This window comes from Mus caroli, unplaced genomic scaffold (assembly GCF_978045245.1).
Source record: "Mus caroli unplaced genomic scaffold, Mus_caroli_1 scaffold_14, whole genome shotgun sequence".
Lineage (NCBI taxonomy): Eukaryota > Metazoa > Chordata > Mammalia > Rodentia > Muridae > Mus > Mus caroli.
This window is the reverse complement of record NW_028227269.1, coordinates 44,963,353-44,975,596: the sequence shown is the minus strand read 5'-3', so window position 1 is coordinate 44,975,596 and position 12,244 is coordinate 44,963,353.

Sequence of the window (12,244 nt, the reverse complement as noted above, 5' to 3'; positions counted from 1 at the left end):
TAAGCATTCCCACCAGTTCGTCTAATGTTATAGTTTTTTTTTTAATCTATAGCAAAAAAGACTTCATTTTAACTAATAGGTAGTTGTGTCCTTTCCCTTTCTTTGAGAGTCTAACACAAAAGTAAAATTTTACAATCTTATCATACTGTTATTTTTTCCAAGATATTAAGATACATCAAGTCCATAGTAGATAATATACTATAGTAAAATAATCCAATATATTTATAACATCTTGAATAGTGTTGGTGACTGTGGTCTTTTATGTTGTCCGTTTCAGGAGTAAACTTTGGAAAAGTTTCTAATTAAAGAAAGACCACACGCTTGGAGTACAATCCACTTTAACACTGTAAAACAAAACATGACTATGAGTTTGAAGCCTACTCGAGAACTGAATTGTAACTTGAACACATAACTGGCAGAGCACAAATCTCTTCGTAAAAGCCCAATCATATTTTCTCAATATGTTGAGGGAAACAGTGTTTAGAAAAATTCTACACAGAGTATATTCTATGTTATTTAGATCATGCTATTTAATCATTTGCTGTTCACCACCTCATAGACACAACTATTAAAAGATCTTTAGCATTTAATAATTTAGTATCAAGATACATGAGAGTTTTGGGGTTGCTTGGTTGCTTGGTTGGTTTTGACTGGTTTGGTTCAGTTTGGTTTGGGGTTTGGATTTTCTGGCTGCTTTTGAGTTCGGGGGGCGGGGTTCGTTTTCATTTTTTTTTTTCTTTTTGGAGAGGCAATTTCCATAACTGCTTGTACCTAGACTAGTGATATTAAAAAATACTTTGAAATGAGAAATGCTATATATTCCCAAAGCTTTAAATTAGAAAATTTTAGAGGTTAAGCATCCTATATTTAATTTTACCGTTTTCAGAAAGTATCACTTATGTACGTGTGACCTACCTAATCTATGCTAGAGAAATTCAGTGTATTTTTTTATCTTCAAACTCATAAAACTGATTTTAGTATCTCCTAGAAGACATGTGGCCACATAGAATTACCACACAGAGCTGTGGAGTTTGCTTCTCAGTCAAAGCCTTAAATAATCCCTTGCACAGGTGCTGCTGATCATGAACGTCTGACATCAAATAAGCATTTGAAAGGTTTTATTTGGATTTTTAAAGTGAAATCTGTCTCATTTTGTACCTATTTTAAGACCAATTAAATTGCTTTAAAGGATTATACTTATTGTTTCTTAGTTGGCTTCTTACGTTTGTTTTATTTTTTATGAGCTGTAGATTTCTAAGCAACTTTTCTTTTTATGTTTAAGGTATTTGTTGAGTGTGTGGAACAATGATGAATTTTCTCCATAAACTTTTAGAACAATTTTTATATATTGATGTATCCAGTGATCAGAAATTTTTTAAAATAAAATATCTCATGTGAAAATTTGAATCTGTATATAATTTGATTTCCTATAAATTTCTTCAGTTTGAAAAAGATGCTATATTTTCCAATTACCTGGCCTGGGCAAAAAGAGGAAAGTGATACAAGAGGATAAAACACGAGAAAATTAGTATTCACAGAGTGATATCTTAACCCTGTCAGGGGCCACAGCCACCCCACACAAGACACTCAACCCACTCTCACTCTGTGGCATTGCGTGAGCTTTAACACCAATACACCGCTATTCCTTGCAAGCCTTCATGTGAATGAATCTGTCACTTTACAGGTATTGTTCTCAGATCTGTCACTGAAGTGTTCCCTGCAGTGATGTCAGGATGCACACTGAGGAGTACAGCAGAGTGGTTTTGCTCAGGTGCAGATTAGCACTCAGCTTCCTTTGTTACTTCTTCATCTTTTCTTCATACCCATGCCACTTAATCCCAACATGAAGAAATCAGGGAGATATTTTCACTAGTTTTTAATGTTGAAGCAGAGTGTACTGAAGGTGCATAATTGATACTAAAACTAGAACTGGAGATACAAAATCCCTGTTTCTCTGAACCGTGGCTCTTAATACTCAGCTGAGATCATGTCATCTGTCCATTTTGATCCTACTTTTGAACAGAGTAATTATTTTTTAACCAGCAATGACAATGTCATCACTTGTCTGTAGTAAAACAGTTAAAACCAATATAATTAAGCTTATCACACCTCTTTTTATATCGCTTCAAATGTTTGGGAAAAGCAAAGTTACAGTTACAATGCTATAATTATAATATTCATTATGACATTTCTTTCTCATTAGCATAAGCTTTATTGCCATTAGCCGTGAGCATTTTTTAAAATATGAACTTCTAAAATTAAATTTTTTCAAGAATGTTACTTAATGCAGAAGTAGATAAGAAATTTTCTCTGAAGTATTATTAGGACATATTTTCATAAATGACTCTCCAAAATGTGAGGAGATTAAAATAACTATTATATTCTGCTATATGCTGAAAGCACTTTCATATTAATTCATACAATAGTATAAGGTGCCAGCATTGATTGTATCCCTATTTTGCAGAAAATGAGATGCTATACAGTTGCTGAGTCTGAAGGCATGAAGATAAAATTAATAAATTGAAAATCTTCCTCTCCTGACAGTATAAAGATTTTTGGTTCACAAACTAAAGTGATAAAAAACAGCATTGTAATATTTCTGAGACAGTAAGCAACTTTAGTGCAAGATAAGTGGTTTTGTTTTCCAAAAGGTTGATATAGCCAGAAGTTTTCAAAATTGCAACTATCATGTAAGTCAAAACGCACTAGCAAACCTGGTGCATTTGGCAACGCTAGGGTTCAGTGTAGGTTGACTCTGGAGGTATAACTTAAACGTAAACAAGGGAAACTCTTAAAACCTGAGGAATCTCATGAAAGTAAACATGTCTAAGCAATTGGAGGAGCATGGGAGATACATGGAGTTGCTCGCAGTAAATGTGTCTGGTGAAATCTTCGGTGTATTTACTGTGTGGTACTAGAGAAAACTATTAAATTCCATTGCAACTCTCACAAGATGCAATATCTACCATAATTCAAGGCAGTTTCTACATGTTGCTTTTTTCATAAAAGTTAAAGTTTTGCTATTTGAAACATTTTCAGATTTGAAACATTTTAATTTCAGACTTAAAAATATAAAAGTTCTTGATTCCTGAACAAATGGACATGGTGTAGTGGAGTTCAGTGTTGGAAGTTTATGGATAGCTTATCTCTCAAAATAATAAAAAAACAGATTAATAGTATATGTTCACACTGTTTAAATTTTACTTAAGAAGTATATGTTTTTAGCCAAAACAAAATTAATCATATCAATTTTAAATTTATTGAATACAATACATTTAGAAATATAAATGCCCTCAGTGTAGAGATTTTAAGATATGAGCTTCTAATACACACATTGATCCTTGACAGTTCAGTAGCTATAGTGCATCTAAATTTTACAGCCTTAAGAACCACCCATGTGTTTATTTAACTTGTTAAATCCTTAAGTATTTTAATATGTTGTAAAGATTTTATGAAACCACTATTAAAATGAAATGTCAATAACGGTTGAGCCCAGGGCCTCACATGTAGTAGGCTCTGACACTGAGACCCAGCATAGGCATTTGCCTTTTACTTTCACACAGTATCCTGAAAAGTTTTCCAGCCTTCAACTTAGTACCCTGTCCATTTCTACCTTAGTGCCAGGGTCACATTGGTGTATGATTATACCCATCTCACACATAGCATTTTATAAAATCATTTTAAAATCAGTAAAATCTAAAGGACTTTGTTTTAAATCTGTGTGGTTTGCCCTGTGTTATACTGCTTTTTGACAGAAGCAGAAAATAAAGCACAAAAGCCATCACTGTATTTGATCTTGTGGTTTATAGGGTGGGCCTTTGGCACACTTGAGAGACTGAGTTCACCTTCCCAAATGTTAGTAGATTATCAAAGTAAGTGTGTGTAATAACTATAAAATCCAACTTAACCATCCCATTGAATGTGTTATTACTCTCTAGAATAATTTTAATTCTTTCATAGAAGTAGCATGGTTGTTTTAAAGGCATTGATTAAATTTGTTTCCCATATTTTGTTTTAACTTCAAAAATATATTGCAAAAGCTATCTTTTAGAGTTTTTTCATCAAATTATGTTTTTAATTGTGTAAATTGCTGTATCATGTTTACTGACAATAATATATTCATCTTTGTTTTTGTAGTTCTCCAAAAAAAGAAAACGTATATAACCAAAAAAAAATAATTCTTATAAAATGCCATTGGCCTTACACTTGAAAGTGGGAGTAGAAATATTATTATTAGTCCTCCCACTTCAAAGACTGTGTTACAGTCTTTGCTCTAATATAATAGCAAAAAATGTTTAGCAAAAAAAATATACAATTGTAATTTTCAGTGTTCTTCAATTAAAAATAATATGAAGCATTCAATTTTTATTAGATCTTTCTGGATGCTTATTCAATCATAAAGTAGAAATATGCTGACATAGTTAATAAATATCGCTAGCCTCTAAATACTTATGTCCAGACTAAGATGAGTTAAAGTTAATTCTCTAATAGCTTTTGAATGAAATTTAATCTTTAAACAATTTCTCATGTGTACCATACATTCTGATCACATTGACATGCCACACCCTCATCAATATTCCTATCTACAAGTAAGTACCTCTCATACCTTCATGTCTGAGAAGACATATCTAAACAAACCAATGATAAAGTTTAACAGTTATAAATATGATTTCTATAACCCAAAATAATGAGTGTCAGGTAATATTTTTCATATATAGAAAAATGTGTGTCAAGAAGTTGTTTTTATTAACATAATTTTACCAAAGATCACCAACCAAAAGATTCTTCTCCCATCAAGTTGGCAGGATGCAATAAAAGCAGGCTTGTAGTAACAGGAGAAGGATGCTTTCTAACACCGTGTAAGTACCAGATAAGAGAGTAGCTTTCAATAAAGATAGATTTCAGTACGTATATTCAACCTAGATGAAAAAAAAAAAGCTTAAGTAAACATCAGTTGCCTGTAAGAAGAAAAATAAATTTTAAACTGTTTTTAAAAGAATCTAATAAATCTTGTGAACAAATTCTACAGATGTGAGCATACTAGATCCTGATTAAAGCTTCAATGTTTGAAAAACAAAAAGTCCCTATAGACAAACATCTTTGGATAATACAAACACAAAATAGATACTTACTAAGTAGTAAGCCCATAAAATTATTAAAATAAAATTTTATTGAATGTCTTTAATAATTTCTTAAATATAATTTCTCTTGTCACTTAAAGGCACATTCTGACTGTCGATTGAATAGAAAAAAAATGATTATAAAGACATAACTGATCCCATCTTTAATCAATGAAATGAATATTTTAATTTTAGCTTCATGAACACTCACAGAGACCTGAATATATTCTCTGGTGTCCATTTCCTCCAGTGAGAAGATGGGAGATGTGGAAACTTACAGTATGCGACAGATTAATAACATCGACTTTAAATTAATTGAAGACCTGCTGAAATGAAGTAAACACCTGGCAATTTAATTGGGAAAGGAAGCTCAGCCAACCCACACTGCTTAGGAACTAGAGCTCATTCCATTTCAGTCTTTCCAAAAGTTTTTCAAAGGAGAATTGAGCTTGCTTTAGAAGTGATAGACATAATAAAGTGCTGGATATTAACTGATAATTGTCCTATATTAGGTTTAGAGAAAAAAACTGTCTCAGCATTTTAAAATAATGTTTACATACAAGTACATAATTTCCCTACAATCATGTTAGTAAAGTTATTGCACAAGAAAATAGGAAACATAGATGGCTCAGCTGTTAAGAGCACTGACTGCTCTTCCGAAGGACCAGAGTCCAAATCCCAGCAACCACATGGTGACTCACAATCATCTGTAATGAGATCTGATGTCCTCTTCTGGTGTGTCTGAAGACAGCTACAGTGTACTTACATATAATAAATAAATAAATAAATAAATAAATAAATAAATAAATAAATAAATATCTTTAAAAAAAGAAAATATGAAACATCAAAATTTTATTTACTATTTCTAAGCCATACCTTATTGAAAGTGAAAACGAGACTTGGATTTTGGTAATAATATCTACATTGAAAATCATTGCTAATTTTGATAATGTTTTGACCAACTTATTGAGACAATATAAAATGTCAGGTCCTGAGAAGGTTGTATATTATCCAAGGTAAGTTCACACATAAGAAAAAGAGGACATTGTGGCTGTCTACATTTTCTGAAGCAATTTTCCTGTGGCCACATGCCAAAAAGCATAATTACTGCTCACATAACTGAAGTTAAAAACTTTAGCAGATGCCACACCTTGATGATAATTACACCTTACAAGTTTTCAAATTCTTTTCACACAACATAAATTTCTCCTCAGAACAAATACCTCCAAATGGAAGAATTACGTTCAGACTTAATACTCTCATTAACCATGATGGCAACTTGTCCAAATTCCATATTAAACGATGTGATTGACCCTCCACTCACTGGAAATTTTATCACACCGCATTGTACTGAAGATGCATTCAACGATAATGTTAAGTCACTTAGAATCCTAGGCGAGACTGTAAAAGTTGAAATGAGAGTTATTTCAAGACAAGATTATCTCAAAAGAAAGTTGACCCTTTATATTAAGTAAGACTTTGAGTCCTCCAAATAGCAGATATTAGAGTGCTAAGTATTAAAAGTACACCTTCCCCTACCTAATTCATGAAATCAATATCTCTGCTAAAGCTGGCTCTCTATCTTAGCACCTATGATTTCTTGAGCAAAAAGTAGCCATCATCAGGCATATGATTTGATACAGAAAAAAAATAATTAAACTATTGTTAAGAGATTTCTCCTGCTTAAGTGAGTTTAACATTATGAACCTAAGATATATTACGATTTTTGTAGACTCTAATTAGAAAATTGAACATAATGAAGGGTTTGTGAAAGGCATACAAAATTGAAACTGAAGGACACAATTGCAGTTTCTCTCTGGTCCCAACTGACTCATTTAAGCACTACACTGAAGTTAAAGAAATTAAAGTTCCATGTACAAAGAGTCTACTACTCTATAATCGAAATGTACCAAATATTTTATATGACCACCTAGAAAGGAAAAGTAGCAAGTATTTTAAAAATGTGTAGAAGGCAGATGAATGTCCAATATGATCTAAGATATTATTAACTATGGATACTTAAAATAATTAGAATTTTAATATGTTTCTATTCTCATTACATTGAAATATTACCAATAGTAAACTCAGAATATATGCCTTCTATTGCCTTGCAAGAAATAAATTGAATGTGGTGATTAATGTTCAAAACTCAATATTTTTCAAGTAGTGAGAAGAACTCTATGAATAAATAAAATGTAAATGAAGATGCAGTTAATAGAAAAAAATGAAGGAAGTGAGTCATACTCAGAACTATGAAACCCATCCTAATTGGTCCTTCTTGCTGCTCCTTCTAGTGTGCAGTTAGCAGTGCTCATTTCAATCAATTTTGGAAGACAATCATTTAATAAGAGGAGGGAATAAGACATCACGTTAACACAGATATTTTAATCAGCACTTTGAAATTATTTTAATGGTATAGATTTTGATGTAGTGATCAAGTGTTCTCATTACTGAAAATATTCTTCTAAAATGTTTGAACATTGCAAATATAAATTGAGTAAATGAACATGGAAGACTGAGCAGTCTACAGAAAAACCTAATAACAGTTAGTGATCTAGAACAGAGGGAGGAGGAAGCATTATTTCAGAAGTACTGATCAATAGTAATTGAGGAAAATACGTAATAAAAAAAAATAGTCACAGCCATCACTGAGTGTCCTGCAAGCACTAATTGAATATTACTAAGCACTAAATCGAGAGAGAGAGAGAGAGAGAGAGAGAGAGAGAGAGAGAAAGGGAGAGGGAGAGAGAGAGGGAGAATCTGGGTGTATGTTATGTAGATACATGTTTTCTACACTGCAAGTCTAAGAGGAAAGAAGTGATGGAATGTTTTTGAGAAAATGTCTTAGTGATTTAGTAATCAGTATAAATTTTAGTGGTATTTTTCTTAATTCAACAGAAATGTATTTTTAATATCTAGGGCTTAATTATTGTATCGTTATAAAGATTTTTTTCTTATTCTGTTAAGAAAAATTACTTCTAAAATATCTTAGAGATACCTACCAAATGTATTACCATATTGAGAATAAAAAAAAAAAAAAGGAGGAGGAAAGCCATAGCATACTAATGAATGTGGAAATTTACTCATTTTTATTTTTCTTGCTGTCAATTTTCTTTCACTCCACTGTCTGAAAATGTTGTAAACACTCATTAGAGAAAATTATATGCATGTGTAGAATATGAAATTTGGGCTAGGCCTATTGAAAGAAACAGCAGCTGAAAATGGTTCTGCAACAAGAACCCAGCAAAGATGAAGAAGGCATTATCTACTCAGAATACACTCAACTAGAAACCCCATTTAATTTTTTTCATAAGAAAAGTAACACTTACTTTAATAGCATGGAGCTAAAATGCATGTGACACTTTTATACATTAAACAGTAAAACTGAATATTATACTTTCACAATTTAGCTATAAATTAGATGGTCTAAAGTATGCGTATTCTTTTTGGTTGGTTTTTATAAAGGTCTATACCAAACTACAAAATTGAACTTGAAAAGTTTATTTTAGTATGTCTTGACTAGTTTTTTTTAAATATCAAAAATAATCTTAGCAAGTATGAATGCTTTATTTTTGCTTTTCTTACTAAAGAGATGGATAAAGTGTGACGTCCATTAGCTTGAGTCTTGCCCTTCTCTGATAATCCTTAACCTCAGCCTTCTCCTATAACTTATACTTCTGTCCCATTACCCAGGACCCCTGAACCTTAACCTTTCTCCTATTACTCCTCTCCCCACAGCTCTTGCATTTAACCCTTCCCCCATGACCTTGAGCTGCACCCTTTTGCATGACTTTTGAACTTTGCCCCTACCCAATGTCTCCTGAACCTCAGCCTTCCTCCATGACCCCAAAAATCTCACCCTCTCCCAAGACACCTAAACCTCTGTCCCATGCCTGTTGGACCTCAGCCCTCTCCCATGACAACCAAAGCTTATGTATACTAGACACTGAGGCTAAAGCAATGAAACCGAAGGAATAAATGTTATGTTGTTTTATTTTATCACTTCAAAATTTATAACAAGACATGATTCTCTTTGTTCATTGACTTTGTTTCTAACTAAATACATTCATGTCAAGTTCCACTATTTTGCAGTTAATGTATCCTGGCTCTCAGAATAAGGAAGATAATAATGAAAACTATGGACACATTTCTTTTGGCTGCTTTTTTATTGAAATAATAATTTCATTTTTTATTGACCTTGACAATTTAAAAACAAAGATTGCATTGTGTATATTTAGAATGCGATCAATTTAAAATGTACAACCCTTCTGTAAACTCAAGAACATTGTATCCTTCAATAACAGTTTGCCTTTTATTTTTATTAGGCAAATAATTAAATCATTCAAAGCGAGTCCTTGTATTTTACCTACATTTCTGACAGTGTTTGTGCTGAATACTTACAATTAAGAACAAACCTATGAATGACACTTAGTTTTTAATGTTTGAATACTTCACATAATTCATTAACAATTGTGGTCATTTCTGAGTTAAAATGTATCAAAATTTTAACCTATCTGATCCCTATCCAAATTAGCAGCTCTCAGAAATCAGTCCAAATGTAAGAAGGTAAGTTAAGATGTGCTATTTATGTAGTAAAATGGAATGGATCAGATCTACTTTTCAAGTAATAAATACTCACCATGAGAATAATAAAAATGTAAGTGGATATGTAATATATGTTCCTTGTAGGTTGGAGAAATAAACTAAGATACAATGAGAAATTACACTATGATACGATGTACCTGTTAAAAAATCTTAAAGTATTTTGTTTCTCCCTTCTTTGTTTTTATTACACCATGAGGGTATTTCAGCTAATTTCAAGAAATCTGATTGAAGACTGTCCCCAGCCCAGCCCTCTCACATTTGAAATATTGAATATTAGAATATTGATGTATGTACAGTAGGATAAAATGTTGTGACCACTCTTCAACGACTAGTGCATAGTCAACCCCACAGTTAAAAATGTCATCTTTTCACTGCCAAGAAATACCAGACGTTGCTTGTTTATTGCACATAAAGTCAGTAGATTAAAGAAAATAACACACACTGCACAACTGTCTCCAAATGTTGGGTAAAGACTTCATCATGCAAAAGCAGAGACATGGTGCTTCCATTACTAAGTAATAATACATTAAATGCCGTACGTACTTAAGTAGTTGGTGTATTTTTGTAGACAATTATGATTTCGTGGTCACATATCTCTCAATAATATGCTTACTGATCAGGATTATCGCCAAGTCAGTGGACATCTATGATGGTAAGTTTTTACTACTAAATGTTCTTAAAACACAGAGACCCCAAAAAGACCAATAGTAAAATTATCTCTTAAGAAGCATATTGTGAACCAGACATCCACGTTGAGATGCAAAGTCACTAAATCTCCTCAAACTACCTTTTCAACTCGGTGCTGCAGTTCTTAACTTCAAAATGTTCCTCCTGAATGAAAGTGGATGTGGGTTTTGCTCTGACAACACTCCAGTGCGTTCTTCTCTGCTAATAAGTTCAACAATTTTGGAAAATTTAGAAATATTTCTTACTTCCTTTAGAAACACTCAAATCTCAAAAATTAGAAGTTTCATTTTGGAGTCCTCATATATCCACTGATTCTTTTAAAGAAAAAAATAGCAACAAAGGAAAATAATAATCAGAAAATAAGGCCCCTTTACTTTTAGGATATGCTTATTTTGGAATGTATATATCTCAGAGTTTCATAATTACATGTTACTTGAATTTCATAACAAGCTAAATTCTTGAGATAGTCTCTCTCCAGTGCCAACTGTGGAAGGCCACTCTTCACACATATGTTCATTAAGCACCTGCCTGCATATGTGTTTGTAGTGGAAGGTCATTTTGTATAAAAAAGAGTCACTACCGATAGAGCAACATTCCAGTCCAGAAGAAGTTAGACTGTGAAGAAAATAAAATTGTAAAAGGACAAAAAGTGTCACAGGATGAAGGTGGAGAGGATTAAAACAGAGCAGACAGGGAAGACCACTTAACTTCTACTGTCACATAAGTTAAGGAGAGACAAAGAGACAATGGTGCTTAGCTAGTGCCTATCTCTAGGAGAAGTTAAGAAAACAAAAACAAAAAACAAAAAGACAAAAACAACAACAACAACAACAAAAACCATAATGGAAGCCAGTCTCTCTGATTTCACTCTTTACATACATGCCAGCAGTACATAGAGCAATTAATAAAGCTGGGTACATGAATTTTAAATGAAAGTGTTGCAAGACTCTGGAGGAAAATGTATGCCATGACTTTATTTCATGAGGTACATCATCTAAAGATATTTCTTGTAGAGAAAATGCTTGGCAGCAGCAGAATACTAATAAAGCAGAAATGTTCTGGTAAAGAATCCATGTGATTTGGGATGAGGGGTGGCAGGTCACTAAAGACATGGCAGAGTAGTGACTGGAATTCATACTTCCTGAGCCTCAGCCAAGTCAGCCTTCCAGTAATCCATGCTGATTCATAAATCTGCCTGATGGAGACTTCATTTTGATGTACTGCTTCCAGAAACGGAAGCCCATTTTAATACATTAAAGTTCATTGTGATCCTGAAAAGAAACTACTTAAGAAGGTTTTAAAAAAAAAAAAAGTCTACATTTAGAGTTACTTCAGACTGCAGAATTTTAAAATAGACAAAACTTCCCAAGTATAAAACCCGTAGACTGAGACTATCTCACCCACGTGAGTTTACTTTTTTCCAATACTTGTGATGCTCACATCCTTATGAAGAAGCTGGGCTGCATCTTTCTAAAGCTCTCGAACCCCTACATAACACACTCTTGGGAAGTTAAACGTATTGTGAAGGCCTGACTTCTAATGAAAGTCCATTGGAGAAAGGCAAGTTAACAGGGCAATTAGTTAAACTAAGTTTATGAAATTAAAAATAAGTAACTGTTGCACTGGCTCTGGAGAAAACATGAAGTATGTAATGGCTTTGTTTCGTTCAGGTTCATGGGGAAGGTACACTTGGCCAAGGCTCAGGAAGTTTTCTGACATTTATGTAAATTAATTATTGAACCTGGTAAAGATGGAGATTTGAATAAATGGTAGATTTTAAGTTCATAGAAAGGAGGAAAACTCAACGAAGACTGTAGTTTTCCCACAGTTTT